Raw genomic sequence first — 21,080 nt, 5'->3', positions numbered from 1 at the left:
AATTAGAGTCAAGTTAACAAGTGAATTTATCTGATTTCCATTTATTTATATGACTTGTATGTTTAGTTTCTGTTACATCATCTTGAATTGTTTTATGTGTTTCTGTTCTTAGTGCTTTTTTAAAAAAAATATTTTGCTATATTGATGTTTACTATATTTTTGTGCATGTGTTTTCTATAATTTGAAGTATTTGTGGTTTTATTACTTTATTATTTAGAGTTACATAAATACACATGATATATTGTATATATGTGATATACACATATACATATATACATAAATTCATAATGCACATATATTAAATGTGTATGTGTACATACTTATGAGTATATACCTAAACACAATATGTAGTCTCTATTTCTTGATTTATCTTCTTTAAGCAATTTTCTATTAATTTCTATTTTAAAATATGAGGACATCAACCCCTAAACTTACTTCCATTTCCTCTATCCTTCACCTTATTGTTTCTACATGGAAAACATTTGTAACATTCATATTCTACGCTGTAAGCTAATTTCTATTGGTTCTATATCTAAATTAAGACCATTTACACCATCAATGCTTTTACTGTAGTTCCTCCTTTTTATTGGCTGCACATTTCTGAGTTATTGTGTGTGAAGATGTTTGTTGCCTTATACATGAATAAGGCATAATATCCTATATTATATGTGATAGTTTGCATGGCCTAATTTTCTTGGATCACATTTTCTTTCTCTTGAGAATTTCGTGGATATTGATCCCTAATTTTATAGCATTGAATATTGCTGAGGCAGGCCAGACATTTCCCTTTAGAAGTTTTATTTTTTCTTCTTATTTCTTGATGCCTTTAGAATTCTTTAGTTATTCTTGAAGTTCAGAAATTTTGTTTCAATGTTAGTAACTTTTATAAGATTGAAAATTCAGGTAATCCTATTATGGAGAAATTCTCTTGTAACTTTAAATATATATTCCATTCCATTTATCCTTCTACTTCAGTGCCCTGGTTAGGCACATGTGGCTCTTCTTTTGCTGACTTTTCCTTCTAATCATCCTAAATCATTTGATATTTATTATTTCATTTTGTGTGATTTTTCTCTAGGCTTTCTTCTTGACTCTCTTCTCAGTAGTGTTGCTGCTTCTAATATTTCTTTCTTATATATAATTGTTTTAGTATCTTTTCCCATTTCTTCTTTGGCTCTATCAGCTCTCTTGCCTTCATCAATTGTTATCTTATTATTTCTTGCTGAATCCTTGTATCTCTTTGTCAAGCTCTGGTTTCAAAAAAGCCGTATTATTTTGATATCATAGAACAAAAATATGTTCATTGATTTTGTGATGTAGTTATTTTGGTAAGCATGCTTTGACTTTTTTTTTTTTTGCCTCTCTGAACTTTATTTTTTAAAACATTTTATTATTCCTTAGGTGAAAATTTACACAGCAAATTGGTTCCCCACTGAACAATTCATATACAAATTGTTCCATAGCAATTGTGGTTGCTATACGTGCAATGTGCTAGCACTCTCCCCATTTCCACCCTGCCTTCTCTGTTTCCATCCCTCCAGTTTTCCTGCCTCTCCTTGCCTTGTCATCTTTGCTTCTGGGCAAATGTTACCTGTTTGGTTTTCATTAGCTGATTTTTCTAAAGAGCACATTCCTCACTGGTGTTATTTATTTTTTCTTTTTTTTTTTTATTGTACTTCAGGTGAAGGCTTACAGAACAAATAGTTTCTCATGAAACAGTCGTACACATATTGTTTTATGACATTGGTTAACAACCACACAACATGTCAACCCTCTCATTTCTCAACATTTTTTTTTTTTTTGGTGAAAATGCACATAGCCAAAGATACACCATTTCAAAAATTTCTACATGCACAGTTCAGTGACATTGACTACGCTCTTCCAATTGTGCTGTTATTCTCACTTAAGGTGAAGGCTTACAGAGCAAAAATAGTTTCTCATTTAACAGTTACTACAAATGTTGCCCTACGACAATGGTTAACAATCTCACAACACATCAACAATATCCTTACTCAACCTTGGGTTCCCTATCACCAGCTTCCTTGTCCCCTTCTGCCTTCTGACCCTTGTCACTGGACTCCTGTACCTCGTTAGTCTCATTTGGTTTTACGGGGCTGTCCACTCCCAGGCTGAACGGTGAACCTCGGAGGTAACTTCACCACTGAACTAAAAGGGTGTCTGGGGACCATACTCTCGGGGTTTCTCCAGTCTCCCTTAGGCTATTTTTTTCTTTTTTTAAATGCCAATCTATTAACTGGCTGAAGGGTGACCTTCAGGAGTGACTTCAGTTACAGGTTGAAAGAGTGTCTTCGGGCGATAGTTTCTGGGGTTCCTCCAGCCTCTATCATTCCAGTAAATCTGGTCTTTTTTATAAATTTGAGTTTTGTTCTACATTTTTCTCCCATTCTAACCAGGGCCTTCAGTTTTGTCCCTGGTCAGAGCAGTCAGTAGTGGTAGCCAGGCACCATTTGGTTCTTCTGGTCTCAGGTTAGAGGAGGCTGTGGTGCATGTAGGCCATTAGTCTTTTGGACTAATTTCTTCCTGGTGTCTTTGGTTTCCTTCACTCTCCTTTGCTCCAGACAGGAAGAAACCAATAGTTGTATCTTAGATGGCTACTTTGATTGACTTTTGTTTGCTATAGTTATTTTTTCTTTTTTCTAGTCATTTTTATATAGGTGTCATACTAAATTAAAAATAATAATAATAATAACCCATCTTTGAATGGTGTAGCTCTTTCCCCCAGTAGTTACTTGCTCAAGAGGAGTGTTGCGGGGAGTGGTGGAATAGTGAGCTGGATTTTAGTCTGCCGACTCAGTAGCTGTTTTCACCAACACTCTTCCCTGGTAATAATGATTCAGCTCTGGGCTCTCAAAACTGGGCTTGCAGTGAAGCACTACCCATCAAGATAATTTGAATAGTGATTAGTGCTCACGGGGCCTTCTTCATGTAATGATGGTGAGTCTGTGCAGTTCCTCATTTGGCCCCACCCCCTCTAACAGTCTGTGGCATCGTACGAAAGCTCAGAATGTTGCCACAGTTGATCAGTGCTCTTTGAGCTTGCCATTTTACAGAAATAATTGCAGGTGCGTGCCCTCAGGGTCTGATCTTCTAGTTGCCTGACATCTGCATAAATACAGGTCTGCTTTTGGCATCCTCCTTTGATTTGGTCCAAAGTTCACCTCAATTGGCTACTTTTATACATGGATTATGATTTGAGGTTCTCATTATTTCCTCATTCTATTTAAGATTAATTTTTTTCTCTTTTATTTAAATATTCTCTCTTGTTTTTCTTTGGGTTTAGGGAGAAGAATAAGGTAGAATTGCCTTCATCCAGACACTTTTAACTAGATGTTAGTTCCAATATCATCTGGCTAAATTTACACCTGTATTTATTAATAAAATTGTTCAATTAATTCTAGTTGAATTCTTAGAATTAGCCAGACTTTGAGATAGTGGATGCTATACAGAAATGAAAGGAAAAAGATCCGTGCAAGGAATACTCAAGCGGAGACAAAAAAGTAAACCAACCAACACAATGTATTAGTGAGCGTTAGAACCATGAGAGTGGTATGTGCAGGATGTCAGGAGGCATGGAAAATGAGCTTCCTCCTCAGACTGAGGTTTCAGAAAAAGACTGCTCAAAAGAGGCAATGTTTAAATGAGGTCTTAAAAGATACATAGAAGTTCTCTGCGTTTGGGTGTGGTTCTTGGAGTGCGTACATAAGAAGATGAAAGAGCATGTGTGAAAGAATGAGGTGTGAAAGAACTTACACTCAGGGATTGCAAGTAGATCAGGATAATTAAAGCACAGGGCGTCTAACGGGGCCTGAGCCTGGAGAACTGGGTGGAATAGACCACGGTGAGTCTTTTTAGATCCTTGAGAAACCACTGAAAGATTCTAAGTAGCTGGAGGCAAGAGCAAATCAGTGTTTGAATGATTTATCTGGCAGCCAGTTAGAAGGTGGATGGGGGTGAGTGAAGGGGCGTGACTAGAAGAGGGCCAGCAAATTTGAACTCCATCATATTATTTCAGGTAAGAAGTATGAGGTCTTGTTTTAAGCTATGACAGTAGAGATTGAGAGAAAAGGTGTTTAACAGGTATGAATGATTTGAGCATGATTATCTGTAGGGGTTGGCTGGAGAAAGGGACTATCTATAGTAACTCCAAGTTCATGACCAGGACACTTACGTGGATTACCGTATTTTTACACAAATAACCTCATCTTCAAATCTGTGGATCATGTGGATCATGGCTACTATACTGGACTGATTATAGAACATTTCAATCTCCACAAAATGTCTTATTGCCCTCGTCTACAGAGTGAAAAGAGCAGAACTTTGAGGTTTATGAGAACACTGCTATTATTGATATTTTTGTTGTCACTGAAAAAGAAGAGCCTAACAAAAAAGGGGGAGAAGGTGCTTCTATCCATTAAGTGCCTTTTAATGGGCTTAGCAATTGATGCTATTCAAATGTTATCTGTGATCCCCAAAACTGCCCTGTGAGATTGGTAATGCTAATCATTTTTATTGAGGCTCATTATGGTTAATTATCCCAAGATCCCCAGGCTAGTAAGTGACGAAGCTTTAACTGGAATCTAAGTATATATGGTATTCTGAGTCTAATGATTTTTTTTTATTACTCTAAGCTGCCCATGCTAAGAAGACCAGGAGACAACAGTGCCACCAAAGCCAAGGAGGAAGACAATTTCATAAATGAGGGCATAGCAAATGGCACAAGAGGTCCAGTAAGGTAAGGTCAGGAAAGTGTTCATTGGATTGGGCAACAAAAAAGTTGCTACTAACTTTGTTGAGAACAATTTCAATGGAGTGTTGGACTGACGCCCTACTAGAGTGGGTTGAATATAGCTCTATAGTCATATAGAGCACAGGCATGGTTTTTTTTAAGAGATTAGATATAGATGACTTTTTCTTCACATAAAAAGTGGCTTGATGAAAAGATGTGTTTCAAGTTTTTCGAACTGTGTATATTAAATGCCTTAAAGCTACATCTTTCATCTTTGGTATAATCAGAAGAGACTGGATCCTTAGTTACTAGCTATCTGACCTTGGGCTAGTCACATAACTCTCTAAAAATGTTTTTGCCTCTATGCAATGGGGTTAAAAATATCTACCTTGCCTACCTAGTAGGGGTGTTTAAGCATCAAACAAAGCAGAGTGAACTTGATAGTGAACTGTAATGTGATACATAATATAATATGCTATTCCTTCCTAACTGATGAAATAAAAATTATATTAAAACTCCACAAATTTACTCCAAAATTTTTATACATCTATTGGACATTTTCAGTTAAAATTATCAGCTCTGTATTGCTGGAAAGGAGTCCCAAGTGGTGCAAATGGTTAAGCCCTGGGCTACTAACAAAAAGGGTGGCAGTTCCAACCCACCCAGAGGTACCTCAGAAGTAAGGCCTGGTTATATGCTTCTGAAAGGTCACGGCCTTGAAAACCCTGTGAAGCAGTTCTATTCTGCACACATGGGTTTGCCATGAGTTGAAATCAACTCAGTATCAAATAACAACAACATATCCCTGGAAAAGAATAGAAAAATTAACCATCTTGTGTTGGCTTCTCCCAACCAAGCCTTACAACTCCACTATTGACGTTTTGAAACCAAGACTCATGGATCCTGTGGGTAATCCTTATTTAATATTTATGCCCTAGTTAACCCCACCAAAACTGGATGATGGAGAAGAGACAACTTTTCCCCTCTCCAACATGTTTAAAGGAAGAGAAAAATGATTCAGATTCCATAACCAAGAAAAGCCACAGTTTATGAGATAGGTATTTCTAATTATTGGCAAACTAGATGAGTACCTATATCTAGAACGTGATAAATTCCTGTAAAAACTTAGCATTAGATCTCAAAGAAGCAAACTCTATTGATTACATAAAGTAGAGAATGCCCAGAATTCTGCTTCCTTTTAAGCTATGTTGATGATTGGGTTGGAGAGAAACCACTGTGCTTCCCTTAAAGCGAGGATAAGCACGAGACGACGCATTTTTGTTACCAGACCATGAAAAACCTAGAAAGATTTCTCAGGTGCTTCTCTGGATGAGAACTCTGCAGTTGAAAATATTTTCTGCCCAACAGAAATGTTGATCACTTCCTAAACTCCCTGGTTGTAAACATTAAAATCGTCCCACACCTACTCTAGCTAAATCTGAAGTACTATCAAGGAGGACACTTAATATTTTAGATCAGAATAAATCAGAGGAGGATTGTAAACCATTTGCCAATAAATGTTTTCTCATTCTCCTCTGAAACTTTTCTAATCAGCCTCAAAGCTTATTGAACCCACAAGAAGTTTACTGGAAATGTCAGCTATTAAATAGACATTTTACAGTAAATGAATGTTAGTGTCACATAGTTCAGACCACAGGCCCTGGCAGCCCAGAGACAGGGTTGCTTGTAGCAAACTGTGCACTGACAGGAAACAAACTTCTCAGCTGGGTCCTACCACAGTGCTTTGGCCTTAAGCTGCAAGAGGGAAAAGTCACCAACCACCACCCCAGCTATTGCAACTGAGTTGCTGTAATTAAGACAATATTATGGGGGCCAGGTAAAATATGAAGAAAACCAAAGTCTTGGTGGGTTTTTAAAAACCTATTAAAACCAATTTTTTTTTTTTTTGGTTGAGATTCATCATGTTACTGTCAAATGGTCAAAGGAAGGTGTAGAGGGAAATCCCCAACCCCCACTGCAGTGGGTTAGGCCATTGACTTGGACTCTGTTTACTGACATTTTAGCAGAAATGTGTGGTTTTAAACTACCATGGAAGAACCAAAAATCCTATCAGGCTGAGTTTTAGTCATGTGACTTCCAGAAAATAGGAGAAATCGTCATTATGGTGCCCGGGGTAGAATGCCTCCATTGTATAATGCTGGTGGCAATTTTCAATCAGCTGTGTGTATCTCCCGTGTTGGCGGTGAGATTGATTTTTGAAGGGATGCTAACTTAGCCCTTGTGACAATGAAGTTTCTTCCCATCTATTTAGGGCTCATCCTCTCATCTGTGTGCTTGATCCCATCTCTGACTTCCTGAAGATCCTTCACTGATCATATCCCTTATTCTCCAAATATGCTCAGTCACCTCCATCTTAAAACAAGTAGAACAAAAGCAAATGAACAAATGATCCTGCCACAATTTTCCACTTACCTTTATTTACCTAAAGCTTTTTCTTCTTCCCTTCACAGCTATAAATATTTGACTAATAATAGCATCTTAAATGTCAAATCCAGTGACCTTAGCATCATTATCTGGTAAGTGGGCAGAATGCTCCTATTTCTCCAATTAGACCCTGTTTCCACTGTATCAGGGATGAGCCCTGGATGCTCTCATAGTCTTTGAGGTACAGATTTATTTGGCATCATCTTAAGTGATTCCATTCACCTGTTTGGTGGCTCAGGGCCTCTTCTGTGACTGGTGGCCCAATATTAATTCTAAATAGGGCCCAGAACTCCAGTGCCTTGGTTAGCTCCTGCCAGTCCTTTTTTCTTACCCCTGGATTTGGGTTTCATCTCTGGTGGGAATTCCTATTACATAAGGACAGCTCTCCTGGGACAGACCATTGTCTGATTCACACAGGCACATATTGTGTCATCTCATAGTGTGTCACATCAAATACTGCATCATCAAAATGGAGAGTAAATAGTATGTGTCCAAGGTGAAACTAAAAAGAAAATAGTGTTAGGGCTTCACTAACCAATTTTTTTTTCTTAAAATCAGTTGCTATTGAGTTGATTCTGACCCATGGCGACCTCATCTGTGTCAGAGTAGAACTGTGCTCCATAGGTTTTTCAATGGCTGTGACTTTTTGGGAGTAGGTCACCATGATTTTATTTTGAGGTGTCTCTGAGTAGACTTGAACCTTCAATCTTTTGGTTAATAGCAAGCACTTAACCGTTTGCACCGCTCAGGGACTCTGAGCCAAATATCAAGCAAGGGAAAGACCAGACACATGTACTGGAAGGAAACATGTTTAGAATAAGAAAGAATAAGATGGATTTTCTTTTCCTTTTTTTTTTTTTTTAAAGAAAATATCAATGTTAATAATATAGCAATAGCATAAGCAAAAGAATATAAGTATAGGAACAAAGACAGCAGGGTTGTGGGTAGAAAGAGGTTTTCCGATGTAGAATTGACAGATCTCGGAGTTTAATTTTACATAAGATGGGTGAGGGAGAGAAGTTGCAAATATAACTGATTGGCCTGTAGTACTGTCACCTGAGCTGCTGCTCAGAGGCATTGGATCTGGAGGGAGGGCCAGCAATAGGGAAAGATAAATTGAGTAGTGTTAGAAAGACACAGGGATCCCAGAAATTTTGGGTTTGAGTCTCAGCCTATCCCTTGGCAAGCTGTGAAATGCCAAATAAAGCCATTTCTAAGTGCTTTTATCTGCAAAATACACAAGGGAGCTTTACAGCTGTGCTTTGTCAACTTCCCAGGGTGGTTGTGAGGGTTATGTGAGAAAACTGAGGTCCAAGTACTCAGTACATTGTAAAGTTTTTGTTGTTGTTGTTAAGTACCATCAAGTCAGTTGCCTGCTCCTGCACCATCCTCACAATTGTTGCTATGTTTGAGCCCGTTGTTGCAGCCACTGCGTCAATCCATTTCATTGAGGGTCTTCTTTGTTTTTGCTGACCCTCGACCTTACCAAGCATGATTTGTTCGTTCTTTTGGCAGTCCATGGTATATTCCATATTCTTTGCCAATACCACAGTTCAAAGGCGTCAATTCTTTGGTTGTCCTTATTCATCGCCCAACCTTCCATATATATGAGACGAACAAAAACAGCATGGCTGGAATCAGTCACACCTTAGTCTTCAAGGTGACATACATGCTTTCAACACTTTAAAGAGGTCTTTTGCAGCAGATTTGCCCAATGCAATGCGTCCTTTGAAAGGTGTGCGTCAGGGTTGTATCCTTTCACCATACTTATTCAATCAGTATGCTGAGCAAATAATTCAAGAAGCTGGACTATATGAAGAAGAATACGACATCAGGATTGGATTGCATCCTTTGATTTCTTGACTGCTGCTTCCATGGGTGTTGATTGTGGATCCAAGTGAAAAAAATCCTTGACAACTTCAATCTTTTTTCTGTTTATCATGATGTTGCTGATTGGTCCAGTTGTGAGGATTTTTGTTTTCTTTATGTTGAGTTGCAGTCCATGCTGAAGGCTGTGGTCTTTGATCTTCATCAGTAAGTGCTTCAAGTCCTTTTTACTTTCAGCAAAAAGGTTGTGTCATCTAAGTAATGCAGATTGTTAACGAGTCTTCCTCCAAACCTGATGCCGTATTCGTCTTCATATAGTCCAGCTTCTTGAATTATTTGCTCAGCATACTGATTGAATAAGTATGGTGAAAGGATACAACCCCGACACACACATTTCCTGATTTTAAACCACACAGTATCTCCTTGTTTTGTTAGATCGACTACCTGTTGGTCTATGTACAGGTTCTTCCTGAGTACAATTATGTGTTTTGGAATTACTGTTCTTCACAATATTATCCATAATTTGTTATGACCCACACAGTCAAACTCAGGTTAACATCTTTCTGGTGTTCTCTGCCTTCAGCCAAGATCCATCTGACATCAGCAATGATATACCTCATTCCAAGTCCTTTTCTGAATTCAACTTGAATTTCCGGAAGTTCCTTGTTGATGTACTGCTGCAACCACTTTTGAATGATCTTCAGTAGCATTTTACTTGTGTGTGACATTAATGATATTTATTCAATAATTTTAGCATTCTATTGGATCATTTGTCTTTGGAATGGGCACAAATATGGATCTCTTCCAGTCATTTGGTCAGGCAGCTGTCTTCCAAATTTCTTGGCATAGATGAGTTAGCACTTCCAGCACTGCATCCATTTGTTGAAACATCTCAATTAGTATTCCGTCAATTCCTGGAGGCTTGTTTTCCGCCAGTGCCTTCAGTGTAGCTTGCACTTCTTCCTTTGGTACCATCGGTTATTGATCATATTCTGTCTCCTGAAATGGTTGAATGTCAACCAGTTCTTTTTGGTACATTGACTCTGTATATTCTTTCCATCTTCTTTTGATGCTTTCTGCATCATTCAATATTTTGCCCATAGAATCTTTCAAAATTGTAACTAGAGGCTTGAATTTTTTATTCAGTTCTTTCATCCTGAGAAATGCTGAGCATGTTCTTCCCTTTTGGTTTTCTAACTCCAGGTCTTTGCACTTTTCATTGTAATACTTTACTTTGCCTTCTGGAGGCGCCTTTTGAAATCTTCTGTTCAGCTCTTTTACTTCATCATTTCTTCCTTTTGCTTTAGCTTACTCTGAGTTCAAGAGAAAGTTCAGAGTCTCTTTGGACATCCATTTTGGTCTTTTCTTTCCTTCCTGTCTGTTTAATGATCTTTTGCTTTCTTCATGTATGAAGTCCTTCCACAACTCAGCTGTAACGTAGTAAACTGATACTGTTTAATATAGTGAATAATTGTGTTTTGGATCCAGAACAAGCCTATTCCCATCAATTACTTTTTTCCACACTCCTACCGGCTACAGGTCCTGTCTCAACCAATTCATGAGCTGGTATGGATAAAGTAGGCAGCAGATTTTTAATCTCAAGTGCAACGCTGCCAGGTCTGACATTACTTTTGAAGTCCTAAGTATAGCAAACAGAATAGCTTTGGCTACCGCATAAACTACAATCTTTTGTCAGTCCCTGCTGAGATTGCTAGATATGAGTGGCCAAGCTTCTCCCTTAAAAAAAAAAAAACTCTGGTTGCCCTTTTAGAAACCCTCCTCTGAACTCAATCCTGCTTCGAAGGGAGCTTGGCAACCTGTCAGGCCACTACCAGCCCCTGAACACTGGACAGACCACTCTTGTAAGCCAGGCAGGCCCCAGAACAGCAATGTTGCCATTCACCTGGCTCTGAGCATTCCCATGGCTGGTGGCCCCTGCTCTCTGGTGACCAAGTCTCTTGGCTTCTCTTGCATGTTGAAGTCATTTTGGGCTCCATAAGCATTTGTCATGCATGTCCTTCTTTAATTATGATTTGGACTGCTGGCTGCCCATGTTTCAGGGGCCAAGCCCAAAGCTAGTTTAGTCTCCACACCCTAGGCCCATCCCTTCCCAGTGTCTGCTGTTTATCCCCAAGCAAGCATAGGGGACAGCCCATCCAGATTATGACTATTTTCTCTTCCAGACTGAGCTCAGCACAATAAAAATTATGCAGAAGACATTTTTTAATAAGAAAAATAAATGTAGGTATGATGATGGTTATTTACCCAGAGAAGATGTGCCATCATCTGTTTATTTTTACCATGTCAATAGTAAACATCAATATAATGACAGCAGTTAACACTAGTAAAGCACTAGTGCTCCAAACTTATATACATCGTATTATTTCTTCCTCACCACAATCTGATGCTGGGAGTATTCATATTTTTTTTTTGTTTTACAGAGGAGGGCTCAGAGAGCTAAGTCCCTTGCTCTAAGTCATAAACCAGCAAGTGGTGGAGCCAGAGCTTGACTTTAATTTAGATTCTCTTACCTAAGTGAGCTCTATACTTCTACACTGTAAAGCCACCCTAAGTCAACAAATGTAGTAAATAGACAAGAATTTAAATTTCCAGGAGGAGACCCAACAAAGAAGTTAACTGGATACATACAGCCACTTAAACCCAACCCCCGCCCCTTGAGAAGTTTGTATTTGATCCCATAGATAGTATGAAGTTATCATAGATTTTTTGAGCCTGGAGTTACTGTGGTAAAATTCACTTTAGGAAGGTTGATTGGATATTCATAGGCAAGGAAGACTAACAGATAAAAGCCAGAGGTACAGAGACCATGTGAAAACCGATTGTAAAAAGATACAGAAAGCCTGTATGAGAAATTAGAAAACTTTATATTGAAAGGCATTTTTAAAAGAACTAACTAAATAAAGAGAGATATAAGTAGACCCTGCATTTTAAAGATGTGAATCCTTCCCAATTTCATCTATAGAATCAGTGAAATTGCAATCACTATCTCAACAGGTTTTTTTTTTTAATTGTTTGTTTGGTTTTTATGGGTCTTGACAAACAGATTCTAAAATGAAGATGGGCAAGCTGGGGCCAAGAAAATGCAAAGCACTGCTGAAAAGCAACAACTACGTGGGGGAACTTAAAATGTGAAAAATAATATTTTTAGGATTTAGAAGAAAATATAGGACACTAATTTTTATGACTTTGTAGCATGGAAGAATTTCTTAAATTGTTTAAAATAAAAATATTAAGCAAGAGACTGATAATTTTGACTGCATTAAAATTAAGAACCTCAGTTCATCAAAGAGTTCATGAAGAAAGTAATAGAATAGACTGTAATTGGGGAAAAACTGCTAGCCATAATATTACCAACAAAGAATTAGTATCCCAAATATTTGAAATACTACAATTCTATACCAAAATAATTAGTAAATGGACACAAGACAAAAGCAGGTATTTTATAGCAGAAGAAATATATGTGATGAATAAACCTGTGAAAAAATGGGTGCTTCATCAGTAATCTGAAAATATAAATTAGAACCACAGTGAGATACCATTCTAGGCCCACTAATTTGTCAAACATTAAGAAGTGTGATGGTACTAAATGTTAGAGAGAATGTGCATTAACCCATTGTCAGAGAGATTGATAGAATCACTTTGCAAGGCAATTCAGCATTATTTTGTAAAGCTGTGCATATTCTTTGACCCAGCAGTTATACTCCTGTGCATATATCTTAGAGAAGTGCTTCTCAGATTTTAATGTGCATATTAATCATCTGGTGATCTTGATAAAATTCAGATTCTCATCCAGGAGTTCTAGGGTTGGCCTGAGAGACTGCATTTCTAACAAGTTCCCAGGTACTGCAGATGCTCCTGGTCGGTGGACCACACATTGAGTAGCAAATTGCTACAGAACTCTTGCACATGTGCATAATAGCAAAAACCTAGTAATATTTCCAAATTAAAGAAATAGACGTCACACAGCAGTGAAAATAAATGAACTACAACCACACAGAAAAGTACAACTGAATCTTAGAAACAAAATACTGAGTGAGAAAAAGCAAATTTTAGGGAATGAGTTGGTGCAGTTTCCACAGGATAAAAGATAACAATGTTACTGGTAATGCTGTAGAGTTTAAATTGGGTGGTAGGTTAATAAATGTTTATTTTACTATTATGCTTTATAACTCATACTTGTTGCATAAATTCTTATATTTGTATTAAATATTATACTTAAGATTTAATAAGAAAGTTTGTCAAAGTTCAATCAAGAAAACAATAACCACTCTGGGCATAATGAGAGGTTTACCTAACTGTAATTGTTGGCAGTCTGGCAAAGTGAAAGCCAGAAAGGTCAGGGAAATCCAGATGTTACACAAAGATTTCTGGGAAACTGCAACCAATGGGCTCAGCTGCCTGCAGCACCCAGCGGTGATTCATAGGATAATTGTGAAAGCTTGAGGCAAAGGCCATTGTTCACCTCCCTGTCTCAGCTTCACTCTCCCACCCGACTATCCTCCTCTCCCAATTCTCTCTCAATTTTTAGTCAGAAGATTCATGTGCCTTTGAAAGTAGACTTTTTTTTATTAGCAGTATTTCTTCAGTACAGACAGCACTCATCCTCAATAAAGTCCTTCTTTAATGAAAGTAAACACCTGCTTTGAATTTGAAGCCTGTGTATTCAATAGTTTCTTCAAAGATTTTTGTCATTTTTTTCAACAAGCCATTCAATTAAGTTTCCCAATGACTTACCTACGAAGATTTATGCAAAAGTACTAAATAAAATATCAGAAAATTGAAACCAGTAGTATATGTTGTTGTTAGGTGCTGTCGAGTAGGTTCCAACCCATAGTGACCATATGCACAACAGAACGAAAACACAGCCCAGTCCTGCGCCATCCTCACAATCATTGCTATGCTTGAGCCCATGGTTGCAGCCACTGTGTCAGTCCATCTCATTGAGAGTCTTCCTCTTTTTCACTGATCATCTACTTTACCAAGCATGATGTCCTTCTCCAGGGACTGGTCCCTCCTGATAACATGTCCAAAGTATCGAGAAGAAGTCTTGCCATCCTTGCTTTTAGTTAGCATTTTGGCTGTACTTCTTCCAAACAGATTTATTTGTTTTTCTGGTCCCAAAACCAAAACCAAACCCATTGGCATCGAGTTGATTCCAACTCATAGAGACCCTATAGGACAGAATAGAATTGCCCCATAGGATTTCCAAGAAGCAGCTGGTGGATTTAAACTTTGACTTCTTGGTTAGCAGCCGAGCTCTTAACCACTGCACCACCAGGATGGTGTATTCAATATTCTTCACCAACACTATAATTCAAAGGTATCAATTGTTTTTTGGCCTTCCTTATTCATTGTCCAGCTTTCACATGCATATGAGGCGATTGAAAATACCATGGCTTGGGTCAGGCACACCCTAGTCCTTAAAGTGACATCTTTGCTTTTTAACACTTTTAAAAGGTCTTTTGCAGCAGATTTGCCCAATGCAGTGAGTGCATCCTTTGATTTCTTCACTGCTGCTTCCATGGGTGTTGATTGTGGATCCAAGTAAAATGAAATCCTTGATAACTTCAGTCGTTTTTCCGTTTATCATGATGTTGCTTATTGGTCCAGTTGTGAGGAATTTTGTTTTCCTTTATGTTGAGATGAAGTCCATACTAAAGGCTGTGGTCTTTGATCTTCATCAGTAGGTGCTTCAAGTTCTCTTCACTTTCAGTAACCAAGGTTGTGTCATCTGCATATCACAGGTTGTTAATGAGTCTTCCTCTAATCCTGATGCCATGTTTTTCTTCATATAGTCCAGCTTCTCCATTTATTTGCTCAGCATACAGATTGAATAAGTATGGTGAAAGGATACAACCCTGGCACACACCTTTCTTAACTTTAAACCACGCAGTATCCCCTTGTTCTGTTAGATCAACTACCTCTTGGTCTAAGTACAAGAATGATTTTTCTCAGAAATGCAAGGATGATTCGACTCAAAAATATCCACAGATAGGAGGTGTCATAAATCTACCACTTTGACGGACTAAATATCCTTAAAACCCTCTCAATGATGGTAGTAGGCTGAATACTGGTCCCCAAAAGATGTCCACATCCTAATCCTTGGAACTTGTGAATATGTTACCTTACAGGGCTAAAGAGACTTTGCAGATATGATTAAGGTAAAGATCTTGAGGTAAGAAGATTGTTCTGGATTACTTGGGTGGGCCCAATATAATCATAAAGGTCCTTCTAAGAGGAAGTCAGGAGGGCCAGGGAAGCCAGAGAAGGTGTTGTGATTATGGAAGCAGATCCAGAGAAGATGACGTGACAAGAGAAGCAAAGAGAGAGGAGATGTGGTGATGGAAGCAGAGGCTGGACTGACACACTTGGAAAATGGAAGCAGAAACCACAAGCCAAGGAATTCAGGTAGACTCTGGAAGATAGAAAAGCAAAGAAACAGATTCTCTTCTCAAGCATCCAGAAAGAACACAGCCCTACCATCACATTGCTTTTAGCTCAGTGAAACTCATTTCAGACTTCTGATCTCTAGAATTATAAGGTAATAAATTTGTGTTGTTTTAAGCTACCAAGATTGTGGTTGTTTGTTATAGCAACAATAGGAAGCTAATATAGTGATAATACATCTTAACATTTTGAAAATAGAAAATTTATTTATTTGTTAAATGTGTAGCTTAACTGTCAAGAAAGTAAGGTAATTTCCTCAGAGGCCAAACAATAATGAGAAAGCACAAATTGCAGGAGGTAAATTAGTATTGGGACTGGAGGATCTCCTTGAGAGATATGCCAAACTGTGATGATTTAGGACTTGGGTTTTAATGGGCCAAGAATGAAGAATGTAAGATAAAGTCTAGGGTCCACATAATGCAGTTTCTACTATCCAACGGAAGTTAGGGCTTCTAAAAGGCTATAGACTCATTTGGTAAATAAGAAAAAAATACGCTGCAGTGAGAAAAATGGCCTTAGCTCTAGGTTGAAGGGGGGAAAATGGTCTCCCCTTGGATTTCATCATCATAACACCATTCTTACTTGAGTGTGGTGCCAGAATTAACACATTTGTATGGCTCCAAAAATATGGTTTAAGCATTCCCAAATAACTGGTAGAAGAAAATAGATATTTTCCATAGAGGAAAGCACCTTAAACACAGGTCTCAAAATGTCTCTACACATAAAGTTCTAAGGAGTGTGATCTCACAATCAAAATTCACTAAATAGATAAGAAAATAACCTGTCATGAATGAGTCAACTGAAACAAACAGTTGTAGGATTAGACTTGAAAAGAATTACCAGGCACAGAATATAATAAAAGATGTTTAATATGTTTGAATAATTAAAACTGGTATTGAAATATGACTGTGAAAAAGAAATAATGAAAAATGTCAGACTGATTTGAAAATGAACTAAATAAAAAAATTAGAAATGAAAACTATAATAAGTGGAGTTAGAAACTCTGATGGAATTAAAAAAAAAAAAAAGATTAGATATAACTTGCTGTGAGAATAGTACATCAGAATATAAACCAAAACTAAAACCGTTGTCATTGAGTCAATTCCGACCATGATGATCCCATGTGTTATAGAGAAGAACTGCTCCGTAGGGCTTTCTTGGCTGTAATCTTTACACAAACAGATTGCCAGGCCTTTCTTCTGTGGTACCACTAGATGGATTCCAACAGCCAATTTTTAAGTTAGTAGTTGAGTACAAAGTGTTTGCGCCACCCAGGGATCTACACCAAGATATAAACTTAAATAAATTATTGAGAATTCCAACCAGAGGGAAAAGGAGATGGTAAATATAAGAGAAGTCAAGATCAAAGTACTAGAAGGAGATACTTTTTGGGAAGCCAACAGTGAAAGAGATAATAATGGAAAATTTCCACATTTTGTAAGAGATATGAAGCCCAAGATTAGAAATCCAAAATTGGGTTAACTTTTTAAAATCCACAATTATACACATTGTAAAGAAGCTGCAAAAAAGCATTCATTCATTCATTCAACAAATACTTAAGGAGCACTTACTATGTGCCAAGCAATTTTACAACTTTAAGGATACAGCATTGAACAAACAGAAAGAAAAAAAAGTCCCTGCCTTCATGGAGCTTACATTCTAGTGTATGTGTGTGTCTGGGGGGCATTAGATACTAAATAAATAAACAAGTAAAATATATGGTGAGAAATGGTATGCAAAAAATTAGTTGAGAAGGGAAGGTAGAAAACACTAAAGGGGAAGTTGTAATTTTAAATGAGAACCTGAACATTAAGCAAAGACCTGGAAGAGATGAGGGACCAAGCCATGTGGTTATCTGAGGGACAAATGCATGTGCAAAGGTCCTGAAGCAGAACTATGCCTTTTGAAAAGCAAGGACATTAGTGTGGCTAGAACAGAGTGATTAAGGGGAAGAGTAATAAGATAAAATCAGAAAGGTAAGAGGGGCCTAGAACATGTAATACCCTTGTAAGCATTTGGAAGAATTTTTTTTTTTTTTTTGGTGACTTTTGAACAACGGAGTGATGCTATCTGATTCATAGATAACTTTATAATTCTTGTTATTATGTTGAGAATAGACTAATAGAAGGAAGGCCAAATACAAAAGCAGGGAGAATAGCTAGGAAGCTATCATAATAAGCCAAGGAAAATAGGGGACGGCAGCTTAGAGCAGTAGGGGTGGAAGGAAGTGACTGTGTTCTGTATATATTTTGAATGTAAAGCTGATACAATATTCTAAAGGACTGAACGTGGGATCTAAGAAAAATTATTACACATACACATATATTCATACACATGGGATAATTAACTATCCATTTTAGAAAAAAATAATAAAATTATATCAGTATCTAATGCCATTCACTAATTAAAAATCAGGTGGATTACAGGAATAATTGTAAAAAACAAAACCATAAAGTATTAGAAGAAAATATAAGATGATAAGTTTATGATTTTGTGATAAGAAAGGTCTTCTTAAATCAAGTCTGTAAATGCATTAAGATAAAGATATAAAATTTGTTTTCAGCAAATTATCAAATTCCTGAATAACAAAAAACATAAAAGGCAATGATAATTTGGAAAGAAATGTGCAACACACCAACAAAAAAATGAGCAATAACAATATTCAGAATATATAAAGAACCACTGATAATAAATAAAGACAAACAGATCAATTAAAAGATTGGCAAAGGAAGTGAAAGCAATTCACAGAGGAGATACAAATGGACCATAAACATACAAGTTGACTCTACTTCTGGTAATCAAGGAAATGTAACCAACAATGATGACATTGGTTTACTGCATTGGGACATTTTTTAAGCTTGATAAATTATCTCTATGTCTCTACAACGAAATATTGTGCTGCAGTTAGTAACAATAAAATAGGTCTATACACACTGATATGAAAGCTTGCCAAGAAAACTGATGCTTAAGAAAACTACCTAATAATACACACATTATGTTACACCTGTGTAAAACCTGCTCTCATATACATAGATAGATATATAGAAATACAGTCTTTGCTGGGTTCCATAGAAGCAGAGCCTGAGATGACAATTCCTGTTCGAGGGATTTACTGGGAAAGTGCTCTCAGGGAAAGGGGAGAGAGAGAATCAAGGTAAGGCAGGGGAAGAAAGCTAAGATCAGTCTGGGCAGCTCTGAGTTACTATGAGTCGAAATTGACTCTATGGCAATGGGTTTTGTTAACACTCACTGAAGCAAAAAAAGGGATCAGAGCATCAACAGAATCCACTACACACACACACACACACACACACACACGCATGCACACACACGGGGAAAGGACTCAAAGGATTCACACAAAACTGGTATAATTGTTACTTCTAGAGACAAGCTTAATATGAGGGGGGAGCTGCTGTTAAGGTGGGCTTTAGCTTTATATTTGTTTTTTTAATAATGACAATGTATTACTTATATAATTAGAAAATATGATTTTTAAAAAGAAGCATTTGACTTTCTCACGTAGGAAAGGACTTCTATATCCCATCCCATCAATCCTCCTTAACTTTCTTATACTTATTGCAAATAAAACTTATTCAAGGGAAACACATTAAAATTCCAGTGAACTTTTTATTCTTGTATTTCATACATCAAGACAATTACAGAGCAGTCTTTTACACTTAGCTAGAACCTAGGAACTTAGGTAGATTGTCATTTCAATTTTATATTTAATAATAATATGATCATTCACAGTCCAATTTATATATTTACTGAAACAGAAATCCAATGAATGTATAATATTCATCCTTCCAGTACTCAGTGACTTTGACCCAATGTTTTCATCTTGAATGACTTGGTGAAGATATCAAATTATCACTTGTCAGTCAATGGCCTTCTCTACTAAAGGATCCCCTCAATCTATTTTTCTTTATTTTTGTTCATGCCACCCTCATCCAAGTAATCATCATTTTTTTTACATAGACTACTGCAATAACCTAATTACTCTCTCAGCTTTCGTTCTTGTTTACTATTGCATACTATAGCTAGAATGATTTTTAAAAATATAAATACAGTCATGTAGTTTTCCTGGGCAAAACTATAAGCTGCATTTAGACCAGAATCCACATGCCTGAGTGTGGGTTCAAAGCCCTAAGAACTTTTCTCTGCTATTTTCCCACCTCATTGCATATCATACTCTTCCTCTCTCATTAAGCTCCGGCCACACAGAGTTTCAGCTTGTTCTTTTTTACCTGCCAACCCAGTTCCATTTTTAGGCCTTTGCTCATTCAGGTCTTCATTTAGATGTCATCTTCTCAGAGAGGCACTCTCTGACCACCCAATGCAATACCACTCAGTTCCTATCATATTACCCCATTTTAATTCTATCATATCTATTACTTTTGGTCTTTTTCTTGGTTGTTTACTGTCGTTTGAATTTAAGCCCTATGAAATCACAGACCTTGTACAGAGTAAAGATCCTGTGCAATTCGCTGATGTATCCTCTGCATATACATAGAATAGGTTCTGGCACATAATAGACTCCCAGCATACCATGAATAAATGGATGAATGAATGCATGCTGGCATGGCCAGTTCTCTAAAAGTCATCCAGAGGGATACATGATAAATATAACAATGATCTCAGTCACGTAAGGAGCTTCCAATCAGCTTGGAGGCTCAAACAATAGAGTAATGCATGACTAAGCAGTAAGCTATGTGGTGTTGACCATAAGTGAGGCAGGAGTTCAGAGAAGAGTGTGGGAAATGCTTGAGACCTCAGCTATGGGCTTCTGTTCCAGTATCTGCCGAGCGCTCCAGTATGCAAATCATTTAGCTGAATGTATAGAATTTCCATTCCCATAGATGTGGTTGCAGCAGGAGCTGAATTGGTGCTAAAATCATCCAAAGATAGTTCATGTTGCAACAGTCTGTCCAGACAACTTTTTCCAATGCTTTTTCATTAGAATGTGCTTTCAACAGAAATATTTTTAGTTTTTAAACCTTACCCAAAGTGGGTAAACAGTTGGGCAAACTTCTGCCTTTGTTTAACAAACTGTGTGTGTGTGGGATGACCTATAAAGTGTTTTAGATCAATTCTTAGGCAACAAGGAAACAGTGAGAACTTGACACCAACATACCAAAGGAGCGTTCGAATGTTTCTGTTTTTTCGCTTACTAGGCTTAGCGGCTGTCTTGGTCGTCTAGTGCTGCTCTAACAGAAATACCACACATGGATGGCTTTAACAAAGAGAAATTTATTCTCTCACAGTCCAGTAGGCTACAAGTCCAAATTCAGAGCGTCATCTCCAAGGGAACACTTTGTCTTCTCCGTCGGCTCTGGAGGAAGGTCCATGTTATCAATCTTCCCTTGAACCTCAGGTCCTAAGGACGTGCTCTGCTCCCGGCACTGCTTTCTTGGTGGTATGAGTTTCCCATGTGCCTCTGCTCGCTTCTCTCTTTTATATCTCAAAAGAGATTGGATTAAGACACTATCTAATCTTGTAAACCTCATCAGTATAACCTCAACATAGTGATAGAGTTTACAACACATGAGGAAATCACATCAGGTTTACAAACTGGTAGACAATCATACAATAC

At 37.5% G+C, this 21,080-nt stretch overlaps 1 long non-coding RNA gene across 1 annotated transcript in view; it reads left to right on the top strand.

The window, feature by feature from the left end:
* The window catches only part of LOC111822355 (uncharacterized), a 50,243-nt gene that overhangs the window by 18,408 nt on the left and 10,755 nt on the right, over positions 1–21,080 (top strand). Inside the window, exon 2 of the long non-coding RNA XR_002825631.1 lies at positions 4,650–4,753. This is a non-coding gene — a long non-coding RNA (uncharacterized LOC111822355). The remainder of the gene's footprint in view (positions 1–4,649; positions 4,754–21,080) is intronic.

This window comes from Trichechus manatus, unplaced genomic scaffold, assembly GCF_000243295.1.
Source record: "Trichechus manatus latirostris isolate Lorelei unplaced genomic scaffold, TriManLat1.0 scaffold00164, whole genome shotgun sequence".
NCBI lineage: Eukaryota > Metazoa > Chordata > Mammalia > Sirenia > Trichechidae > Trichechus > Trichechus manatus.
Note: the sequence above shows the minus strand (reverse complement) of the source record. Positions and strands in the feature narration are given on the sequence as shown.